Raw genomic sequence first — 25,548 nt, forward strand, 5'->3', positions numbered from 1 at the left:
AACATGACTCAATATCAACACTGAACATAAAACTTATCACATGAGCTAATGTGAAAGCCTATTTTAACATCCTATGGGCCTACAAATTGTATTATACACCTGTGGTCTGTCAAGCTCTTTTGAGATTGTAACAGTAGGTAAGGTAATTAAATAAACTAGAGCATGGAAAATGGGAAATTAGGTCTACATGAATGTGAAGGAAAAAAAGCGCAGTTATGTGATCAGTGCTCACAACTGGAATTTTCTGGTGAAAACATGAAAGAAAACATAAGAAAAATAATAATTGACCATAAATTAACAAATTACAAATAATCGTGGTCATTTAACTCCTCGGGGTTATGGTGAGGAGCCGAGATTCGGTTTGCCAGTCTCTCTCGCCAGCCTTGGCCACTTTGTTCCCCCCTGACTGGACGGGGGGGAGACCTTCCAACCTCCTCAACACCTTCGGTGGCTTCGATGATGTCCCCTGCAGTCATACAAATGTTGTGGAGCATACAACAAGCAGTGATGACTGCAGGGACAAACGTGTGATCCACCTCCAAGGCCTTAAACAGCAGGCACCTCCATTGCACCTTCAACATGCCAAAGGCCCGCTTTACAATGTTGCGGGCTTTGGCATGATGGTGGTTAAATCGGCCCTGTACCCTCCCCTGCAGTGACTCCCGATATGGAGTGATGATTGTCATGGGCTGGACTATGCAGGGGTAACCACCATCACCCACAATGAAATACCCTGGGGGAGGGTACAGAGCCTCTTTATAGATGCTGATGTTTTTGAGGACACGGGTGTCGTGAACGGACCCAGGGTATCCCACAAAGGTGTGGAGAAACCGCCCCTTCCCATCACATACAGCCTGCAGCTGTATGGATGGGAAGAGCTTACGGTTTATGTAGTCCTGGCCACTGGGTCTGGGAGGGGCCTTCGCCCGTATGTGGCACCCGTCAATGGCACCCACACAGGTGGAAAACACGGGGCTGTTGGCCAGCTGCTGAAACTGCCGCCCAATCTCCTCCAGCTCTGGAGCAGCAGGCAGTGTGATGGCTGTGAGCCGGAGAGCAGAAATCTCCCCGACTCCCTTGTGGACCAGCCTGTGTACAGTGGACACTGGAATTTGAGAGGCCTGGGACACCACACTATACGACAGACCGTGCGCCAGCCAGTACACGGTTACTAGTAAAGTGATGTGGTGTCCCCAGGCCTGTCTCCTCTCAGGTCCCAGACACAGTATCAGGGCCTCCAAGGAAGCACGGCTGAGCCTGTAATCATGCAGTAGGTCATGCTCCCCATTAAAATAGATTTGTAAGAGGGGAACAGTGTTGTTTAGGCACCTGTAGATGCCTGTAGATGGATCTTCAGCCTACAGAATAGAATAAAATAAAAGCTGTTAAAGTGTGCACGTTACCCTTAAGCCAGCAGACTCTGCACAATAAAATGTTTTGTCATCATTAAAAACACAATCCTTTTGGACAAACATATTGCATGTCTGATACCCTAATAGCATGTGTCAATATGTGCATTACCTTATTGCTACTTGTGGTTGGTCATCTTTAATGCCAATCAAATGAGTGCCCTCTTTTACAACTACATTTAAAAGAAGCAGTCATAAATAGGCTTACCTCATGCTGGATGGCATGACGCATCCTTGCTCTCCAGCGCTGGGAACGGTGTCTCTCCAGCTGCAGCATGCCATGCTGCAGCTGATGCCACTGCCATAGGGCGCACGCTATAGCAGTCTTCATAGCCTGACAATGCTCTTAAAGTTTTCTTTTTAAATTTATTTCTCTCTCTCCCTCTCTATCGCCACAACCATTACTTGTTGATGTGATGGATATCTGAGGTGTTCCTTTACCTTATATACTCTACTGTCAGGTCCTTGAATCGTTAATTACTGAGCTCCTTGGAAAGTGACTGCAGGTGTTTGGCGTTTACAGAAGTGAGGAATGGATGATCAATCATGTCATATGAAAAAGAACAAATATATAGCCTAAACTTGATATATGTTTACCATTGACGGAGCATTTTGGCAAATTTTTCTTGGGCGTTACCCACATAATCAGCTGTGCTGCTCATCCCACAAATGCATGATCCTTACAAGTTGGACATCATTGCGAAGGTAAATAAACAGGCTTTCCAACGATGTAAAATACAATGACCATTAGCATTGTAACAACAGAGAAATAATCCATCAAACACAAGTTTCCAAACTTTGTTTTTCCAGTTTATATATATATATAAACAAGCTTGGAGGCGGACCGAGACCCACCTTTTCAAGTAACCAAATGGGTTATGAGTGAAAGAAACCTTAGCGACCTGTTTCACTAGCAACAGGACTGAATGGAGAGAAAAGAAACAGCGGAAACAATTGATGATGATTTTCTCCTTTAGTTGGGCCGATATCACGGCTAGTTAGCAATACAACCCAAAGTTCTACCGAAGTTCAGTATCACTTTAACTGTGATTAGAGGTTACTGATTACACATGCTGCACTTCACCACATGTTGGTTACACCCACCTTCAAACAGAAGATCTGAAGGGGAGGGAACAAGGAAATAAATGGACCGGGTTATCAAGTTTTGATTCATTCCAGGACGAAGAGCAGCGCAACTGACTACGTCCCAAATCACATACTTTGCCTTTATGAAGCTTATGCGTAAATTCAGTCAGGAAGACTAGGGGTGCAAGCTCATTCATTCTCATTCATTCTGGGTCTCTCTCTCATGGGTTATTAATATGTCAGCTGATTTGGGCGTCTGTCTTTTCAGCAACCAATCAGATCTTGCCATATCTCCCTAAACCAATCACATTCTGCTGTCAAAAGTTTAAAAAACGTTCTCCTCTATGCTGTTTTCAGTGTCAGTATTCAGCACTAACGGATGCGAATGGGAAAAATCATCCTTACCTGCGTTAGCTTCCTGCGGTTCTCAAGTTGATGGCGGATTCCGACCTCGATCAATTTCAAGATGAGCCAGACCTTCGGCGCTAATGTTCCACCGCAGCCTGCTCCAACAACATCGGACGGACGGCGAAGGAGCACTCGCATGGCTATGCGCTGCGCATCCCCAGCCAACGATCCAGAAGCCCTCACGAGTCTGCTCCATGATCACGGCATCGTTCCTGCTCCAGGTCTGCCCGTGTCCCAGCTACGAGAGCTGGCGTCGCACGTAGTCAGCCGAAATCCGGGTGAGCAGTCCTTGGCATCTGCCGTCCAAGTTCCTCCACTAGGTAGGCCATACATTCCTTTGGCAGCAAACATTTCCTCGTGTCTAAGATCCAAAATCCTTCAAGGAAAAGACATCCACTTAGTCAGCCTTCTGCTGGCATCCCCGGAGTGTGATAAAAAAATTGCCATCGGAAGCAGCGTATCGGCAGTATTAAAAGCCTCAGACCCCCGGTTAAACAGAGACCTGACTATCGGGCAGTTCCTGGTAGCTTTCAGCGTATACCGCGACGTCATATACTCCGTCTACCCTGAGAGGAGACGTGAATTAGACGCATATCTGACACTGATCGGCGACCTTCATCTGAAATACGGGAGAAACCTCTTCTTTCAGTATCACAAAGCATTCTCCAGCAAAGCGGCGCTCTACATAGCTCAGTTTAACAGCCGCATGGACTGGTCCGTTTTGGACACAGAGCTAATGGCGATAATCGCTGGCGGAGCTCAAGTCATTTCTTGCATAACATGCAGGGATACAGGACACACATCCCCCTTTGTCCCACAGTCCCGTTTCAACCTCAGCAGTTCCCCCTCCAGCGCGAGAAGATCAAGCCCACTGACTCCGCTGGCCGCGAGGTGCAATATATCAACAACTCACAAATCTGCAATAATTTCAATGAAAATGTCTGTACATTCCCAAATTGTAAATATCTTCACGTCTGCAGCAGCTGTAAGGATGCTCATCCCTGGTCAGTCTGCCCCCGGCGCATTCGACCCAGGCTTCCTCCAAATCAGTGGAACCGACGTGGTTCAAAGACATTCGAACCCAGCATCTCTCCACACCAATAAATGTGCAGTCACTTGCATCAGAGCTGTCTTCGCATCCTGACTCTGTGTTCGTAGACCATCTCCTCACGGGTTTGTCTCAAGGTTTTCGGGTCGGGGTCCTTACATCTCCAACTATCACTTACGTAGCAAAAAACGTGCAGTCCGCGTTAAATGACGCAAATACAGCTTCTCAGCTGCTCGAGAAAGAGGTAACTAAAAAATACGTAATCGGCCCATTCAAGTCTTCTCCTTTCCCAGTATTCCGCACAAATCCATTAGGCATAGCAACCAGCAAATATTCGGGAAAGAAAAGATTAATTTTCGATCTGTCTGCACCTCGCTCCGGCCCACATCCAAGCATCAACAGCCTCATTCCACCCGAGCTATTTTCCCTTCATTATGCTTCCGTCGACAACGCCATTAAGCTAATAAAACTAGCTGGCCAAGGCGCACAGCTCTCCAAAGCTGATATCACAGATGCATTTAAAATAGGTCCAATCCACCCTTCTCAGTGGCATCTTTTCGGCATCAGGTGGAACTCTAAATTCTATGTTTGACGTTCGGTTGCAGGAGCAGCCCATTCATATTCAACCAAGTCTCCGAAGCTGGATTTTGCTAAACAGAGTTAAAGTGCCATCTGTCCTCCATTTGCTGGATGATTTTCTCCTGATAGATCCACCACACGACAAATACGGCTCTCTGCCAAAATTGAAACAATGTTTCAGCTCCCTCGGCATTCCCCTCTCAGAGGAGAAAACCACCGGTCCAGACACACGTCTGGAGTTCCTGGGCATCACTCTTGATTCCATCGAGATGAAAGCATCCCTCCCAATCGAAAAACTACAGCGCATCCGAGACATCACAAAGTATTTTTGCGCGTCCGAAAATATAACTAAGCAGCAGTTACTCTCCCTCCTCGGCCATCTCAGCTTCGCCATGCGCGTCATCCCGCAAGGGCGCTCTTTCATCTCCAGACTTTTAGACATGGCGCATTCCGTGCCTCAACTACATGATCTCATCTCCCTAGATGAAGGGTGCCGCTCCGACCTGCAGTTTTGGTCTCTGCTGCTCGATCACTGGAATGGCGTAACATTCTTCTATGATGAGCTGGTGCACTCCTCCAATGCACTTAACTTATTCCAAGCTTGATTCGTCCTCAGCGCTTTATGAGATTTATCCAGTCGCTGTAGCTTGTCATGTCTGGGGACAGCACTGGAAACGCAAACGTATCACCGTTCTGTGTGACAATATTGCAGTTGTCGGCATCATCAATAGGGGGCGCTCCTCCTCTAAAGATATCATGCCTTTCATGAGAAGCATCACGTGGTCCTCCGTCATTCACAACTTCATCATCACAGCCCGTCACGTGCCTGGTCATTTCAATTCACTAGCTGATTCGCTATCCCGCTTCAAATTTCAGATTTTCCGGAGCATCTGTCCAGACGCCAACCCAGTACCAGTACCCCCTCTCCAAGCTCTTGCTCTCTTCTAAATCAGAGCAACGTGTCTAAATATATGACATCAGTTCAAACATATATGAGGAAGGGTTTATGTCATCTGTTCACCTGCCAGCTGTGGCTGCTTCCTGCTTCCAACCTGCATGCTCACTCCTACACTCTGCTCCTCCTCGACCTGGAACCCTGCCTTAGTTAATCCTGCCTATTCACTCTCCGACGCCATTCCACCGCTTGGAGCTTTAGTGGATTCATCTGTTCCTCCGGAAGGATTCCTGGACACCCCCTCCCCGTGCCCCCCGTTCCGTGAATTAATTATTGACTTTGTTTCTGCCACGTTTCGGACCTCCAGGATCCCCAGCCCTGTTCATTGAACATTTAATTATTGTGTAAATAAATTATCTTTGTTCACCTTTAAAAGAATTGAGTCTGTGTCTGCATTTGAGTTCAAGCTATTGTTGAAACCAGAACATAACAGAACGATCTGGCCCTAACAATGGACTCAGCAGACACAGATGCAATTCAGAAGGCTGTTTCCAGCCACGGTAATTTATTAGGACAACATCACCAGTTACTTCAGGGTTTATTGGAGACCCAACAATTAGGTATCCAAATGTCTCAGATGGGGAAATGTTTGGAGACAATCTCAGGCCAATTAGCCCCATCCCCCACTCTGCCTCCTCCTCCTCCGCCTCAGCCACTCAGAGAATCACCTGTTCCCCCACCTGAACCATATGCCGGTGATTTGGGGAGGTGCAAAGGATTCCAGCTCCAATGTTCTCTGTTTTTTTCCCGACAACCAGTCACCTTCACGACAGACCAGGCCAAGGTAGCGTATGTTACGGGACTGTTAAGAGGGAGAGCACTGGACTGGGCTGAAGCAATGTTGGGAAGAGGAGGGATAAATTCTTTGTCCTACGATTGTTTCATGAGTGAAATGAAGAAAGTTTTTGATCACCCTGTATGTATTGGAGATGCTACTAAACGTCTGCTTAACCTACGACAGAGTCAAAGAAGTGTGGCGGATTATTCTGTGGAGTTCCGGATTCTGGCTGCGGAGGCTGGATGGAATGATGAGGCATTAAGAGGAGTATTTTTACACGGTTTGTGTGAGCAGTTAAAAGATGAACTTGCTGTCCGTGATGAAACTAACTCCCTTGATGCTCTTATTAATCTGTCTATAAGACTGGACAACCGTATGCGGGAGAGACGCCGGGAGAAGAACCACAATTCACACACTCCCGTGAACTCCTTTGCTGCTACTCCTACTCCTGGAGAGTTGCCTCCGGCCCGTCAGAGACTCACGGCTTTGGTCACAGCTCCTCTGCTCAGTCTGATGAACCCATGCAGGTGGGCCGGGCTAATCTCACTCCCGCTGAACGTCAGAGACGGAGCCGAGCGGGTGAGTGCATCTACTGTGGTCAAGTCGGACATTTCCTTGATGCATGTCCTCTCCACCCAAAAGAGCGGGCTCACCAGTAGCTGTGGGGATACTGGTGAGTAACACTGATGTCCCCACCAACACTAGACCTCGTACTCAAATACCTGCTAAACTTTGTATGAGTAAAATGTCCTTGCCTCTGTTAGCTTTGATTGACTCCGGTGCAGAGCAGAGTTTTTTAGATGCTGAGTTAGTCTCTCAGGCTGGCATCAGCATTGAACCCCTTGAGTCTCCTGTCAGAGTCTGTGCTTTAGACGACACTTCTGGTGGGCCACAATGGAGAAGGACGTCAAGGAATACGTCCTCGCCTGCACAGTCTGTGCCCGGGGAAAGACATCTCATCGGCCGTCTGTGGGGTTGCGCCGCCCATTACCCACTCCTGGTCGCCCTTGGTCCCACATCGCCTTGGACTTTGTCACCGGTCTTCCACCTTCTAATGGTAAGACAGTGATACTTACCATTGTTGATCGGTTCTCCAAGGCCGTTCATTTCATTGGTCTTCCCAAGCTTCCTTCAGCACATGAGACGGCTGATCTCCTGACTAATCATGTTTTCCGTCTGCATGGCATTCCTGTGGACATCGTCTCAGACCGTGGTCCTCAGTTCATCTCTCAAGTTTGGAAGTCTTTTTGTCAGGCCCTCGGAGCCACTGTCAGCCTGTCTTCTGGTTTCCACCCTCAGACGAATGGACAGTCAGAGAGGGCTAATCAGGATTTGGAATCCGCCATACGTTGTGTCGCTGCTACTAATCCATCTTCTTGGAGTTCACAGTTATGTTGGATTGAATATGCGCACAATTCTCTCTCTTCTGCTGCCACTGGTGTATCTCCTTTTGAGGCCTCATTAGGTTACCAGCCACCACTGTTTCCAGCACAAGAGGAGGAGTTATCTGTGCAGCACCACCTTCGACGCTGCCGCAAGGTCTGGAGGGACACTATGGCTGCTTTACTTCGGACGGCTGAGAGAAACAAGAGGATCGCGGATCGTCACAGGACCCCGGCTCCCGTCTACATCCCAGGTCAGAGAGTTTGGTTGTCCTCCAGAGATATTCCATTGAAAACTGGCTCCCCGTTTCATTGGACCTTTTGAAATTGAGAGAATTATTAACCCTTCCACTGTCAGACTCATCCTGCCTAAATCTCTAAGGATTCATCCATCATGTCATGTTTCCCAGCTGAAACCGGTCCTCACCAGTCCTTTAGTCCCTCCAACCAATCCCCCTCCTCCCGCCCGGATCATTGACAATCAGCCGGCTTATACGGTCAGACGACTAATGGATGTTAGACGTCGAGGCCGGGGCCTTCAGTATCTGGTGGACTGGGAGGGATACGGTCCAGAGGAGCGGTCCAGGGTACCTCGTTCCCGCATCCTGGATGCTGACATGGTTCGGGAGTTTCATCAGGCTCATCCTGATAAGCCTGGAAGATCGCCTGGAGGCTCTCGTTGAGGGGGAGGTACTGTCATGATATCACTTTGGCAGTCTAGTGTTTCCTTGTGTTTCCTCTGTTTCCCTGCCCTTTTGTCTCCTGTGTGTTTTTCCCTGGTTTGTCTAGTCTGTCAGTGTATTGGGAGGTGTGGCCTTCCTCCTCCTCCTCCTTCTCCTGGTCAGGCACTGCTGGAGCAGCTGACAGCAATTAACCAATCATCACACACACCTGCAGTATATCTACCCCGGTCTTCCTGCCAGTCATCGCCAGATCGTTCCGTCGTCCTCAGTGGTACTTGACTAATTCAGGCTCACTTAGTATTTGCTCTTGTCTTTGCTGTTGCTCTTGTTTTTGGATTGTTTGGACTCGCCTCGTTTTTGCTCTGTGCTCAGGTCTGTTCACCTGCCAGCTGTGGCTGCTTCCTGCTTCCAACCTGCCTGCTCACTCCTACACTCTGCTCCTCCTCGACCTGGAACCCTGCCTTAGTTAATCCTGCCTATTCACTCTCCGACGCCATTCCACCGCTCGGAGCTTTAGTGGATTCATCTGTTCCTCCGGAAGGATTCCTGGAAACCCCCTCCCCATGCCCCCCGTTCCGTGAATTAATTATTGACTTTGTTTCTGCCACATTTTGGACCTCCAGGATCCCCAGCCCTGTTCATTGAACATTTAATTATTGTGTAAATAAATTATCTTTGTTCACCTTTAAAAGAATTGAGTCTGTGTCTGCATTTGAGTTCAAGCTATTGTTGAAACCAGAACATAACAGTTTAGCTGTTTCCACTTTAAAGACATACGATTTTGCCTGGAATACTTTTGCTTTGTTTTGTGTTTCTGTCGGCATGCCACTAAAACCAGTGTTCATAAATACTGTGTGTGCTTTCATTTGCTACTGCGTTGATGTTCGTAAATTCAAACCTCAGTATACTCGCGGTTTGCTTGCCGGTATTCAGTTTAACATTAGATGTTATGATCCCTCTTTTTCTAGTCTATTTTCTAATTCAGCTATCAAATTACTCCTTAAAGGTATTTCTAAATCTTCTCCTTCAGTTCCCGACCGTAGACGGCCCATTACACTTTTTATATTGCACAATATGCTGTCAGTACTCAGATCCAGAGTTTTCTCCCCTTACATCGATGCTCTACTTGATACCGTTTTCCTGTTAGCCTTTTATGCATTTCTCAGATGTGGCGAATTTACAACAGCCTCAAAAATGTTCGACCCTAATAGAGATATAACATTTTCGGATCTGGCCTTTCACCCTAGTCATTATAGCTTACTTCTTAAGCACTCCAAAAGTGGAGGTGCATGTTCAGTATTCGTGGCTCGCCTAGTCTTTCAGTTTTGCCCCTTTAAATCCATGATTAAATCCATGCAACTTAGACCAAGTACTAGTTCTACCTCTCCTTTATTTCTCACACCTGATAATCTTCCTATGTCTAAATCTTGGTTCATTTATCATTTTGAGATAATCATCACCAAAGCCAAATTATCCACTCAGCATTATTCAGGGCATTCTTTTATAATAGGGGCAGCGACATCTGCTGCAAACCAAGGCATTGCTTCAACAACACTACAAAAAATGGGGCGATGGTCTTCGTCTGCTTATACTTCCTACGTTCGCCCTGATGTCAACACCATCTTCGCAAATCAAAGATCTTTAAAACCCTGATTCTCTGGTAAGTCATACATATAACTAGTGGCGGCTATGACGGTCATTTTGACTTCACACTTCACTTTATTCTACGTGAGCTATTTATTATGGAGCCCTGCATTATAATTGTCTCGTGACTGCATGCATCAATCATGACTCTGTTCCGCAGTGACCACAAAATGACATTAGTCTGCTGTGGTGGGTATCTCAACTGGCTCGTGACCTGCATCTTCTCATGGTCATTATGACCTGCGTCTCAACATGGTCGTGGACCTGCACGTCTCATGGTCAGTGGACCTGCGTCTCAACATGGTCATTATGACCTGCGTCTCAACATGGTCGTGGACCTGCACGTCTCATGGTCAGTGGACCTGCGTCTCTCATGGTCTGTATGACCTACGTCTCAACATGGTCCTCTTGGCCTTCAAATTTAAATGGTCTAACGAGATCTCACATTACACTAGCCTGATTTGACATCATTCATAGTAGGCTAATGTGCCTTCATAATTTAATGTCTCTCATGTATATCATTCCCCCACTTATTACACTTGCCATGCGACCTTATATTTCACTGGTCTTTCTCGACCCCACTCTAGCACCGTTCTTAGGTTACCACATTCACCTGTACTTGTTATCATATTCTATATCATGTTTTTCTTCACCTCATACCACGTGAGTTATAATTTTCTTTTTATGATCTAATTAACTTTATTCTGCTTAAATTTCAGATACTGTAAGGTAAGAAGGCGTGCACGTTTTAACCTCATATTTACAGGCAATAAATAAACGCATTTATTCCCTGTTTCTTTGGGGAATAATCCTACATCCTACTACAGCCTCACTTCCCCTTTATTATTTCACATTGGGTCTAAATCGCCAAAGACTGTTACTATTCATAATTCGTGCACTTTGAAATAAATCACCATTCAATTCATACGAGTCTCTCCTGATTGAATTACTTTTAGCACACTGCAGCTGCCCTTACAAAGTACGTACTGTTGCATGCAGTATACACACAACTGGGACATACTGGCTGTGTCTGAGCAGGAAGAGGAGGGAGGGGTTATCAAAGTTCATTCCAGGAAGAGGCTCACTGAGCAATAGAAGTCATTTCAACATCACCTCTATGCAGTAGCTCCACATTAGATCTGATATAGAGCAGGATTTATTGGCCAGGTATAGCCCAGATTCAGACCATATTTTTTAAAATGTCTTTGCATGTTTTAAAAATGCATACAAGCCTGTAAATATTTAACATAAACACTGCAGGCCCTTGTGTTTACAGTATAACTGTTACATTTTTGCCATGCTCTTTTGGGCGTTTTTTGGGAATGCATGTCGCTTAGCTCACTAGCTAGCTAGCTACAGAGTGCTACAGGAATGAGTCCTAAAACCCGAGTTTGCATTTTAGCACTTCCGGTTCCCTCATCTGGAAGTCGGTAGGTTTGTTAGATGCCTGGAATAAGGTCTGTGGCTAACACAAGGCTGAAGAGATTATGGTTTTGTTCTACGACAGGGTGACCATATTTTCAGACCCCCAAACCGGGACCCTAAAGTGCAACGCACGTTCATTCATACGTGTGCACATGCTAATATGCACGCACCATCAGCGTTTTCATCAGGATAGCCAACTTGGCGCACCTGTGGTGCATTTGAGCACGGAGTGGGATCAGAAAGTAGGCATCATTATAGGGGGGAAAGGGTTCATTAGAGCTAGCTAGAATAAGATTCTGATGTGCAAGATGCAAGTAAAATCATATCTAAATACAGCTGGAACAGCTTACCTTTTCATATCCTCGGGGTTTCCCTTGCTCCTCCCACACACGCACACACGTAGATACGCCTCCTCACGTTCCCACCTTACTGATCACGCGGGACTTTCACATCCGTTTGGGCGTGATCTGTAACGTTCGAGCAACCCCTCCCTCGCGTGACGTCACCACGTCCCCCGCGGGTGTCCTTTGCTCCTCCCACACACGCACACACGTAGACACGCCTCCTCACATAGGCTCACCTCATTACCTTACAGGTCACGTGGGAGTCACCCCCCGTTTGTGCGTGATCTGTACGTTCGAGCAAACCCTCCCCCCCCCTCGCGTGACGTGACCACTTGCGTGGTGACGTCCACTTAGGGTGTCCTTTGCTCCTCCCACACCACACATACACACATTTGCATTCACACACACATCTCTCTCTCTTACACACACATCTCTCTCTCTCTCGCCCACACCTTTTCTTTTGCCTTTGTGTTTTGTTTAATTCTAGTTTAGGGCTTAGAGCTGCATTGTAGGATATCCATTTGTTTATTAAGTATTGTTAATTAGTAATTACTGCTGTGATAAATATTGATTTAGATTAATGTTGTTAGAGTGTTTGTTATTGATTGAGATTACTGTATTTAAATAAATGTTCTTATTTTAACTAGCAGTTGTCTGTGTTTATTGTGCATTCATATTGTAATAACAACTGGTTATGAGAGTTAGTGCTCGGATTCACCCTTCGCTATTCACCTCCTAAGTGTAAAGTAGTGTTAAAATACTGGCCTTTGGAGGGAATATTTCCCTTTTTGAGACTGGATTAACGTTTTGGTTATTGGTCCCTGATTCCAGGGTGGTGCCCCGTTCATTATTAATGTTGATTAATAACTCTTATTAATAATAATAATTCTATGAATATTATTTATTAAATTAGCTAATAACCAAACCTGTTCCATTTGTAAATCCCCTACAGTAGTCATCATGGTAAAAAAGTGTTATTAAGCTTTCTCAAAGTCTGGTGTTTTATGGGAAAAAAGCAAGAACTACAGGATTTTCACTTTTATTGTAGATTTGTTGAAAAGAAAAAGCAGTAGGAAAAATCCCCAAACTCTCAGTTATCTAACAGCATTCTAAGCATGGGCTCTTGTTCTTTTTTCTTTGCTCAGATAATGAAATGAAGAAACACTTCCACCCCAACAGATATGTGTTTGAGGCTTTGGAGCACTGAACAAACTGGAAAAGGAGAACACTATATAGACTTGACTCTTTCTATATTGTTGTCTTTAGTCAAAGAGCGTTAAACTGAATCAAAAACCAGCATCTCTGCCGACACCAACGTCAAACAGAAGCAAGTGGCAGAAACAACTTTATATACAGCTTTGCCAGACACCCACACACACACACTAAGCATCCTATTGGATGATTGCATCCTTCAGTAATCAGGCCGTCATCTGTGTCAGCTGTAGCTCCACCTGTCTTCACTCTGGAAGTAATCAGTGCCGTCCGGTGATCCACCTCATCCTGGCTTTTGTAATGCATTTTACTAAAAAAATCCAAGAGATTTGATGAATACACACTTTAAATCAATGTCATGTATTACAACAAAAAAAATAAATGTACATAAAGAAAGAGATATAAATATCTAAAGAAAGAGATGTAGAGTCCATGCGGCAAGAAGGTTTCATTCATGTATCCAAAACAGTTTAAAAAGCCATAAATCCACAACAATCATTGTGTTTAAATCTGCATAACACTGTCTGAATAAAGAACAAACAATAGTCCCGTTTGTGTGCTCTCCAGGTTGCTCAGAGAATCACCAAACCACCACAGCTGTGGTTATACAGAGGAGACAACAAGCCCAGTGGAAATAAAACTTTCTGAACACGATCTAGAGACAAGTGTTGAGCGTATCGTCAGAGGAATGATACGAGCTGAAGTGGAAAAAAAGACCGTTCTTTTATCAGTATGTGGGGGAAAGAAGTTGGAATTTGTATTCAATATATGGACTTGTGATTGTGTTCAATAACTATGATAAGAAAATCGTCATGCCACAACTTTCCTTCAACAGTTTTTGTTGTTATCAAAGTTTTGAGCCGGCCTGTAAAATAAGTTATGTTACCTTTAAGTTTTAATTTTTTTTTAGTTTTTTTTAGACGGAGACTGACTGACTCTAAACATGAACACTGGACTTTGTGGTGTTTTAGGAGGAAAACTGCCTCAGTTATTCTCTCATAGTCACATTTCCTCCATCAGCTTTGTATGATACCCTGGAAAAAAGACAGGAAGAAAAGACTTAGTTCATTCTTGTTTATTGATTATAGAAACCTTCAGTTTGTTCACACATCCCATCAGTAAAGTCTGTTAAATGACTCTTGTTCAATGATTTCATGTACTGATTAGATTTCATCCACACAATCAGTTTGTTTGAGCAGAATCTCAGCGATGTAACAGAGAATAATGATTTCCTTATTGATTATGATCATGATAATTACAGTTTCATTAAACATCTTAGTATCTCGTTTGTACGTCGATCTGGACGACAACATTTAGTCTGCCCAACAAATAAATGTGATTCTAGATATCTTGTCAAAAAGTGGTGAGAACAGAATATCTCTGATAAGAACTAAATCACTAGACCTTCCTATAAGACCCGTGCAGTGGAAAAGAAACAACAACACGCACATATAAACTGGGGAAAAAAAGTTTGGAAACTGGTGGATTATTTCTCTGTTGTTACAATGCTAATTGTCATTGTATTTTACATCGTTGGAAAGCCTGTTTATTTACCTTCACAATGATGTCCAACTTGTAAGGATCATGCATTTGTGGGATGAGCAGCACAGCTGATTATGTGGGTAGCGCCCAAGAAAAATTTGCCAAAATGAATCATGAATAATGATAAAAGTAATTCGCAAAAACAAAAAACGTCCCGGGTTGGATTCGTTTTTCGTTTTTTGATTCAGAAACTAAAAACGAGAAAACGGCTGTTTTTCCTTTTTGGTCTAAAACGAAAAACGAAAAAAAATGTTTTTTCATTTTTGAATTCCAAAGGAATTATGGATTATCCGATGATACCCAGACCTTGTTCATTGTTGACTATATTACATAGCCTACACAACCTATGGAATTTATCAGTCATGTGACATTACATAGTCAACAAATCAATCTGCCAACATGGTATTGATGAGATCATACTGAGGGGCCGTCAGCTTTTCAGTTTAGTTTGGAGGGAGATTCGGTATCAGTGAAGTCAGTGCATTTTATAAGTAGGCCTTCTGTGATGTTACCCACCACAGGGGTCAGAGGTCACCACTCCTCAACCCCCAAGGATTTTTTTTTTTTTTCAAAAAGTTCAGCAGTCAAATTCTCAGTTTTGATGCATTTATAGATGAAAAGTCAAGTCAATAATCATGGTCAATGATAGATAAGTATGGTTGATTAGCATGTTTGCCAACCTTCAGACATCATAGTCTAAAATGATGATTAATCAGCCTGAGTTCAATTAAAAAACTGGAATCACTAACTTACTGTATTCTGTTTGGTGGTTTATGATGCTTCTCATTCATTTCTAGCCTATTTGGTAGTATATGTAATTTAGTTAATTTGTTCAACATTATGATAATGCTGATTTTTCAACCAGCGGTTATGACATCAATGCTAGCTAGACAGAAGAAAGCTCTGTTTGTCATGACAATAGTACCGTACTGAAGGCCTTTCCTTTACTCTGGTGACTCTCTTTACAGCCATCTGTAGTTCCATTTTCACCCAGTAGAGTGTATCATAGTATCGCCAGTCTATTACATGCTCCCATGCTCCAGACTGGAGTCCAGTTGGAGCCAGATACATAGAAAGAATGATAGAAGGCTACTGTAGCTTATTTGAATATGATTATTTCACAGTTAATAAGCAGTGAATAGGTTTGTCCACGGCGAGAGTTACAGCAGTACAAGAAACAGTCTGAGGCGGTAGGAAACAGACGAAGATCTATTTAAAATAATAAATACAGCAAAATAAGAACATGCAGTAAATGACATTCAAAGGCTGTATACAGTACATTACAATACTTTGGCCATATACATGACATGCATGAGTGTTGTGTAGGAAGCCGTGCAGAAATAAAGAGTCTAGTAGTGTCTAGTAGTCTAGTAGAAAGAGGGGTAAGTCAAAAACTACAACAGGTCGGCGCCAACTTAGGGAAAAACATGTATACATATGAAGCAGAGTGCTCCTACAATAGAGCTTCCAGATGAGTAAGAATGCAGAATGTAATTGTGATGGAATTTTCTGTCAATTCCTCTCTCCTTGGTCGGGAGGTCAGAGTGTCTCTCAGAGTGTCCCTCTGTTGATTTATTGGGTTGGAGTCCTGTCTAGAGGAGCCACCGTTATCTGTACAGCTGTGTCTGTAGTGGGGACCATAGAGCCAGTCGCCGGGGCAAACAGGGTCAGAGATGCCAGAGGAACGGAGTAAGTCAAAACATGATAAGGGTAAAACACTGAGCACCAGGGAGGAAGGGCAGAGTTGTGAGGCCTTCATGCAGAGAACACCTCAATGGTGGAGACCTGACAGCTCCTTTATCAAGCTTCAATAAACCTTCTGTGTAAGACATCAACAGCTCCAGGGCCTCTTCTCTCCTATTGAGTTAACTTTTGTATCAGAAATTCCACCACACACTGTATGACCTCTCTAAGCAGCCCAACCAGGGACAGGGGTCGCAAATGAGCCTCGGCTAGAAATCGTCTATGCAAACACGTGTATCACCTTATTGTAACCTGTTACAGTGTTTTTTGCATTGTCCCTAACAGATAAACAAATAATTAAAGAAGCTGGGATCATCAAATGTTTGCCATTTGCGCTTGATGAATAACTTAAATGATTCTCTCGACCGACTACTAACGTGATATCTGCTCAAAATGAAATAGATTTGCCCTCACTTCACCTTGATGAACTTATTCTGAAGGTGTGGGAGCGTCAAAATAACAGACGCCAAGTCTCCGTGAGTACAGACATTTCATCACAGCATCATATCTGACCCCAGCTTAAATTTACATGTATGGTTAGGTAGTACTTTACATAGGCAATTAAATGGCCTGGACTGACAAAGGATTGACAGTGTGCTCTGTGTGTATTTGTATACTCATCCTTTCTATCTTGTGTCCTATCACTCAGGTTCCTCACATTATGCTTACAAAGGAATGAACACAGCACGCCATGACAGAACAATGGACCTCATAGTGAAAGACATGTCAAAATAGTTTCCACCCTCAGTGGGAATGTACAATCATTCCTGTGTCAAACCTTCCATGTTTCATCTCTGCAATAGTATCCCAGGTACTTTTTCACATCTGTTTGCCAATACAGTTGTATAAAAATATACGTAGTCTTTGTCTTAAATTTAACTTTAAGTCAGACTTGCTATAGACACTTAAATGTACCTGTTGCATAAAGCCTCTCTATGAGTGACTAATGTAAGAATGACTTATGGTACGTGTCCACAGCCTCTGTGCTTTCCACGCTCCCCATTCATTGTCTATGCAAGCAGCCACGCAATGCATTCTGGTAGCGTGGCGTCGCGATTCGAGAGACTAGGCGTCACGACGCCCGCTCCTCATTTGCATAAAGTTGAGGGCTCGTCTACTTTATGTAAATCACGGGCGTCCGACACGACTCATTGCCTCTCTAAACTCCCGAGGATCTTTTAAAATAAACGTTGTTGATCCAAAATAAAGACAGATTCATCAACTGCATGGATTATTTCTCGCCTCAAATGTTTTCAGAAACACATTTCAGTGAACTATTTACGTGAAATAAGAGAAGAAAGTTTCCAAACGAGCCTCCATACTGGTTCCGGTTTGAAAGCTGGGAGCAGCAGCCAACGTAAGCGTTCGTCCAATCAGGAGCCGAGTGCCTTGTTTCTAGGGACAGCACACCAAGCGTCCAATGTTGGGAAGCGTCGCGTCCCCTCGCAATAAAAAACGCCTCTGTGGACACGTACCATCAGATAGCCTGTCACGCAATGCATTATGGGTGCAATAAAACACAGCCTGCACCTCTGACTCTAGCCTTGAGGAAGCCTTTATGACCAAGGTCATTAAATACCAACCACTCCTCAATACCATCTCAGAGCAGGTTATAGGTGCAGACTACTTGTTTTCATATTTGGCAGCCTAGGACACACTCACAGGTTGGTCGTTAGAGGGCTTCAACAACTTGGGATGCCCATGAAGGGGTCTCTACTGTCATTAGACGCTGCTACTATCCCTGAGAACTGAGTAGGCCTACTGTGTTTTTTATCATGAACACCTATGTCAATGTCCCGTGATTTTGTGAATGTATTCTACGGCACATTTTAATATTTGTGTTTGACAAAAATCTTTCTCAGATCTTACCAGCAGAGTGTCGAGAGCATCGATCAGAGTGAGCGAGAAGCTGTTGAGAAAATATTTAGTTTTTCATTCTTTTTTTAATTTTATTTTCATCTCGATGTGACATAAGAACATTAAGTCGACCAAAAACGTTGAGAGAAAAAGTTTAAAATGCACAATCAAAACATAAATTCATTAAAAACAATAATGAACAATATAGAAAAGGAGGAGGAGAAAAAAATATAATATAAAATATAAAATATAATTATATGAGTTAATTGTATATCAAGACACTAATAAGAAACATTTTGTGATTCTTCATTTGGCTTTAAGGGTATGAATTTTGACAATTTACAGAATTTAAATATATGAATATAAAATGTAATCCTCAAAATATAAAAACTGACTGAAAAGAAGTTTTCTTGCGTCAGAATGATCCTATTATTCATTTAAAGTAAATAAGTAAAAGACTCATTAATAATAATAATAATAATATCAATTGTATTTATAGAGCACTTTTCATACAAGAGATGTAGCTCAAATGGCTCTACAATAAAAAAAATGCAGCACATTTAAACAAGACAGTAAAATTAGACAATAAAAAGACAGTAATGATAAAATATAAGTGAAAAAACAGGGACTATTAAGAATAATAATAAAAATGGGAGAATTATTTTTAAAAAATAAGAAAGATGACATTAATAGTAAGTCAAATTAATAAATAGGTTTTTCATTCATGAAACAAAAAATATGAGTATACCTGCGACTTTCATAAATCAAACATACTGCAGTATTTAAAAAAATTTCTTCTTCAGCTTTATTAGTTACATCTGCCCCAGATGTCCCTATCTGTCACAGGTGAGTGGGCGGAGCTCGTCATAAGGGAAAGCGTTGTTGAGGTAACTGTTGTAGGCGTGGTAGAACATGGATTTGATGTGCCGTCTGAAAAACGGAGCAGGTTATAGAGAGGACACTGGTTAATGACAATTAGTCATCAAGTCTGACATTTAGAGGTTGAGATGCTTCTTTAGTTCGTTCAGAGAAAAATGTATTATATGTGACAACAGAATAAAAAACCTGCAGTCTTGTTTATTCCACCTCAACTAGACTTTTTGTGATCACTTTCAGTAACAAATGTCCCTTTATTTTATTTCAACTATCATCAATTATTTACATGTGACAAAATAGACTAAATGATCACTTTTCAGGTAGAATGCTGCATTCATGTGGTGTCATAATAATCGTAAGAATGAGTTCCCGACTGGGAAAATCCATGTGAACACCCCCTCAAGTCAGATCAACAATTCGGAAAGTCAGCAAAACTTTTGGTACACAACTTGCCGAGTCAGGTTAGGTGGTAAATGGACTTGCATGGACTTATAAAGCGCTTTTCTAGTCTTCCTACCACTCAAAGTGCTTTAAACTACATGTCAGCATTCAGCCATTAACACACACATTCATACACTGATGGCAGAGGCTGCCATGCAAGGTGCCCATCAGGATCTAATCTAAATACTCATTCACACACCAATGGCACAGCCTTTGGAAGCAATTTGGGGTTCAATATCTTGCTCAAGGACACCTTGACAGGACCGGAGGAGCCGAATCCAACCGCCAACCTTCCGATCGGTGGGCGACCCGCTCTACCTCTGAGCCACAGCCGCCCGATTATTACGCAGAAACATGGCAGACGAAAGAAAATGTTGGCCTGATGGCTAAAAACTTTTTATTAATTCACATATTGCATATAAATTATTTGCTCACATGTAATTTGGAATATTGTAACCGTTTGTTGCTGTCCAGGTAGAGTGACCTAGATTAGTTAGAAAAGTTATTTATTAGCATTAACCCTAATAGCAAGTCAGGTAAAGCAATAGTTTAGTGGTTTTAGGGAATGTACTGGTGCAGCAACAAGTCTGGGACAAAATCACTAATATACTGTTTCAGCATATACAGTACATGCGAGTGACGGCTGACTTGACGTTACCGCGATACGATAACGTTTCCTGTCCATGACAGAGTTAGCATGCAGCTTTAGCCGTGATGTCTAGCTCTGCTTTTCCTGTCAATGTGTGAAACCCAAAGTGTTTCCATCCTTTACTGGATGTGTAGTGTTTACCACGCTGGATTTAACATGTGAGGGAGCAGGTCTTATCCACGCAGAGCCTCCGCCGCTTTCTACTTTTTTATTTTGGTTCGCTGCGGCCGGTAGCTGTTTGTTTTGGTTGACGGATACTGAACGGATATGATCTCGTTACTCAGACTACAACAATAAAAGCGGTAACTTCCTTCTACCTCTGCATAGACTCAAATGAAGCAAATATTTTGGTTCTGGCATTAAAAAATCAATTTAAAAATCGTGAAAAACAAAATTGCGATACATAGGTGAATCTATTTTTTTCCCCACTCCTAATACTTTGGTATATTTTGGGATTCTACTGGAACATGTTTACAAGTAGGGATGCTAATTTTGAAAAAAAACTTTAACCGATAACTGACCCTTGTTAACCGATTATTAACCGACAAGATTAGAGCGTCTCATAGCGGTGCGCCAGCTGCAGTGTATGAGCAAAACAGACAACCGAGTCCCCAGTTCACCGTCAGGAGAGCTTCTAGCAGCTACGATGCTGCGTGTAGTGTCGCAGACATGCAACCATGTTCCCAGTAAAAGTCTCCACCGCACATTTAGTTTAGTTTATCAGGTTGTCCGCTGTGTGTCTGCCCGGCGTAACGTCACTCTGTCTGCCCGGATTAACGATAGCGATTGTCCGACAAACAGGGTGTGTTTTTGTGCTACTTTGGCATCTGTAGCTCTACTGGTGGCTTCATGCTCGCCGCCGCTCTGTCATTGCGCCGTTACTTTTGTGAGTGTACGACAGACCGTATGTGTGTGGCGGCGGTGAGTGTGAGGTTGTTGGTGGCGCTCTAGCTGTGAACGTAAGTGTAGCAGTGTGTGTACAGTTTATTTGTCGGTGGATAAATGCTATGAAACTACAACTCGCTCCGCTCAAGCGAGCTATAGACTGGAGCCAACTTCCTGTATCCTGCAACTCCGGCTCCGCCTCTTAAGGTGGGCTGTTAAGGTAGACCAGCTTTTCTCCTTAAAGAGACGAGACGCTCCTCTGAGTTTTTCTCAGCTTTTTAATGAATTATTAATATTTCTTTTAACCGTTTTAACCAATAGCGTTAATCGGTTAAAGTTCTTAACGTCGGTTAACGCTTAAACGGTTAATTATGGACATCCCTATTTACAACACTCTGTTTGAGCTCCTGCTCACTGTTGTGATTGGTCAACTGAACTAGCCGCTTGGCAAAATGTGTTACTTAGTGACATCATCACGTTACAGAAGAAAGGACAGGACTTGATGCAAGGCGTTTCAGGCAGTTCAGGAGCAGTGTTTCTGTGGGGGAGAGTAACGTGGACGTGGACTTTGGGCTTTGTAACTCTGCAGACCTTTTACATGCACAAAAAACTATATAACACACTAAAGGAAAAGGAAAAAGCACAAAAGCATAATAGGTCCTATTTCAAGCTCATGAACACACCGAAGTTGGAAGAACAACTTCCCAACTCTGGAAGTGGGAACATCCGAGGAGCATTTGAATGCACTATAAAGTCTTGAATCTACAAAATGTCAACATTTCAGCAACTGTGGTCAACAGCCTCATTTGAGTTTGAAGACAACAGTGCAGTTTTATTTTGACAATATCTTGAAAAATGCCAAAACATTTTAACTATGTATTGAGTTTAAGAATAATTGCTGATTAATTGTTTAATTGTTTCAGCTTCTTTTACTCAAGTAAAAGATCTCAATTTCAATCTTCTTCCTGCGCTGAAATCTACTTGGTAAGTTAAAAAATCACTTTGGGTTTTAATTCAAAACAAACTTAATTCCTCTTTCATGCCCATTTTATAAAGATAGTCTTGTTTTTTGAGGAGAAGGTTTCAATTGATTCATAAAGGAGGCAAGTTTGAGGAGAGAAGTTGTGCTTGACGGACAATTTTTTTTTTTTTTGCATCCAAAGCTCCTTATTGAAAGTCTGCTTTCAGAGAGAGAGTTTATCAGTGGTCTAATGCAACTACGTACATTTACTCAAGTACTGTACTCATGTACCAATTTGAAATACTCATATTTTACTTGAGTTTTTCATCCCATTCCTGTCCAGAGAAAAGGCACATATCTCCAGATGTGTTGATGTTGAATGTTTGTGATAAACTGAAGGATTAAGTGTTCCTTTATGAGTTGAGAAAATCCTCCTTCTGAAGCTAAATAAAGTCTATGGTGCATTGATGTAGATTAAACTAGCCAACAGGACATAAAGGAGTTCAAATGCAACATACTCATTAATGCAGCAGTAATATTAAGCCATAAACAATAATAATAATAATAATAATAAATAATAGTAAAACACTGACAGGGAACATTTTGCTGACACGTCAATACTTTAACTACATTTAGATGATACCTTTACTTCAGTAAGGTTTTGAATGCAGGACTTTTACTTGTAGTGGAGTACTTTCACAGTTTGGTATTACTAATTTAACTGCAGTAAAGGATGTGAATACATCCTCCACCACAGTATTGTGCTCTGGATGTCTGCGTGTGTCAGAGTTACCTGACAGCAGCCATCTCCTCCTCAGTGAACTGACGAGCCGTAGCATCACTCAGCAGCCAAACAAACAGAGTCACGCACACGGTAGCACGCATGTAGAGACACGAGGACACATGACAAATATGTATAAAAAGTGAAAAATTAGGATCTAAAACTTAGAATAGGGCAGAAGTGAAAACAGGAATAAAATATAACATATATATAAATAATACATATATATATATATATATATATATATATATATATATATATATATAGCTTATTTGTGGTAGACATGGTGTGCAGTAATTGCAAAATGAATAAACTGTAATGTAAATAGAAATGTAGAAGTAATGAATGTACAGAGATGTAAACAGGTAAAACAGTAGGTAAAAGTATTTATAGGTAAATACTTTACACATTAGTTTAACTCATCCTTTTTTATCATTTATAAACATAATAGTTGATAATCAATCAATAATCCCTCCAAAATACCACATTAAGACACCAAGACCTTGAGTAACACCAGAGAAAAAGCCATGCTGTGATTTGATATCAAAAACTTTTAACATTTGGAGATTTCTGCAAGAATTGTATTTTTCGGCAATTGGATGGCGAGCACTTCTGTTGTGTAAACTGCTCAGAAACCCCCTTAATGTCAATCTATGTAGGAAAGCCATCCATCTTCTGAATGCTCTAGGTCTGTAGTTTGTGGCTGTAAAGTTGCATGAGGCTGTGATTATCCTAGAGGTCACCACAGGTCATTTTATACAGTGAGGTCAAGTTTAAAAAAATGGTCTCACTACATTGGATCCACAAGAGTCTCTGCTTTACAGTGATACCCAATTTATGCAATTCTAAGACTGTTTAGGGACCCCACTATGCAGAAAAAACATTCTTAGAAATGGCAAAAATTACACATTTATACTGCATGCAAAAAAACTGCATGTGATTATCATAAAGTGGGCATGTCTGTAAAGGGGAGACTCGTGGGTACCAATAGAACCCATTTACATTCACATATCTGGAGGTCAGAGGTCAAGTGATCCCTGTGAATATGGCCATGCCAGTTTTTCCTCGCCAAAATTGAGCCTAAATTTGGAGGGTTATTTCACAGATCCCACAGCACGCTATCTGACCGCAGTTTAAATTTGTTAAAATTTGCATTTAGTTTGGTTTGGTAGTACTGAACAAAGGCAAATTGAATCCTAAGTCTGGACTGATAAAGGAGTTACTGTGTATTATGTGTGTAATTGTGTACTGTGTACTGTGTATTGTGTGTGTGTGATACCAGGCAGCAGTTTCCTGGCAGCGTCCTTGGCCAACCTCAGCAGCGGTCCTAAACAGAGCCAACCTGGCTCCAGCTCCATCCCCGCCCTCCCTGCCAACAGGTGAGTTGACAGCAGACTACACCATTACACACACACACAAACACACACGCACGCACACACATGCAGGGCAGTTTAACTATTACTAATATGAAGAGAAAATACCTCCGAGATGCAGAAAACTAACTTGTGATTTATTCATCGTCCTCCTCTGTACCTCTGATGTTGGTTATGAACACAGAGGCGTTGACGGAGCTTGGTTTCCCAAAACCTTCAGAGAAACTTTTTAAAATTAGACATGAACGCAGCATAACTATTTAACAAACTTTAACAGGAATCTACCGTTTGTCTTTGCTAATAATCAGACTTGACCAAAGATGTTTACAGTATTAAAAGTCCTCTGAAATAATTCTGAAATCTCACTTTTTATTCATGTTTTGACAAAAATCTTTCTCAGATATTACCAGCAGAGTATCGAGAGCATCAGAAAAGTACTGCACATTAGTAAACCCTTGAGTGTTTGTGTTGACCTTATTGATCTGAATCTGTAACTAAAGGTATCAGATAAGTGTAGTGAAGTAAAAAGTAAAATTTTCCCTCTGAGATGTAGTGAAACATGAAAAGCAGGAAAAATTGTGTTAAATACAGGATAAGGAGCATTTCTATTGGCTCTCAACGGCTCTCAACATGGCCACTGTGAGCCTCTAACGGTGCTAACAGCGCTAACACTGCAAACAATGGCGAAAGTGCTGACATAGATAACAGTGTTTACCTGAGGGGCAACTGGAGGGTGGGTGCTACGCTACCGCAACGACGGTCGGGACGGCATTACCAGCTGTAACCATTGTATGAGAGCAGTGCAGAGTTGTGGCCCTGGGTGAGTCAGTGGGGCACGCTCACATGCACGAACATGCACTAAAAGCACGCGTGGCTGTCCGGCTATGTCAACAAAGCGAAAGAGAAGCTCTGATTACAACACACACAGAGGGAGAGAGACTTCATTCTCTGAATGAACCGCTACAGAGTTCACTTGACAGCGGTCCGAGAGTGCCCCTTCAAGGCGGACCCCAGAGAGAGAGCGGTGGTTTGGTCAGCGCCAGAGTTTGAATCCGGCGTTCACACCAACCCAAACGAAACCCACACTAGGGGGGTAAACGCTCCAGGGTTCGGTTCAACTGGACAAAACAAGGTTGGTGTGAACGTGCTATCCGAACGTCTTTAGTGGACATAAATGATGGTGCCAGCTTGCCCCAATAGCACCATATTACAGCCCATGAGCAGCTCCTGTCTACAGCGCACTCCCTCAATACTGGACCAATTTCAGATCTTGTCCCTATTAGTCAGTGAAACACAAAAACTACGAAAGAAAATGGGGTCTAGGTTGAAAAATATCAAAGTTACGCTCAAATAAAACTATTTAGTTCTGTCTCCTGAGTGGTCTCCCTGCTCTCTGTCCAACCTTGAGATGGCTCTTAACAGCAGGTATGTTACCTGAATGTTTACATCACTTCCTTAAAATGAATAATAATCATTCATCACAGATA

General features: G+C 42.7%; 1 long non-coding RNA gene across 1 annotated transcript in view; it reads right to left on the reverse strand.

Moving 5' to 3' along the window:
• Nucleotides 1-25,548, reverse strand: part of LOC141768565 (uncharacterized) — a 194,959-nt gene that overhangs the window by 113,361 nt on the left and 56,050 nt on the right. The gene's annotated exons all lie outside the window — the stretch shown is intronic.

Source organism: Sebastes fasciatus, chromosome 5, assembly GCF_043250625.1.
Source record: "Sebastes fasciatus isolate fSebFas1 chromosome 5, fSebFas1.pri, whole genome shotgun sequence".
Lineage (NCBI taxonomy): Eukaryota > Metazoa > Chordata > Actinopteri > Perciformes > Sebastidae > Sebastes > Sebastes fasciatus.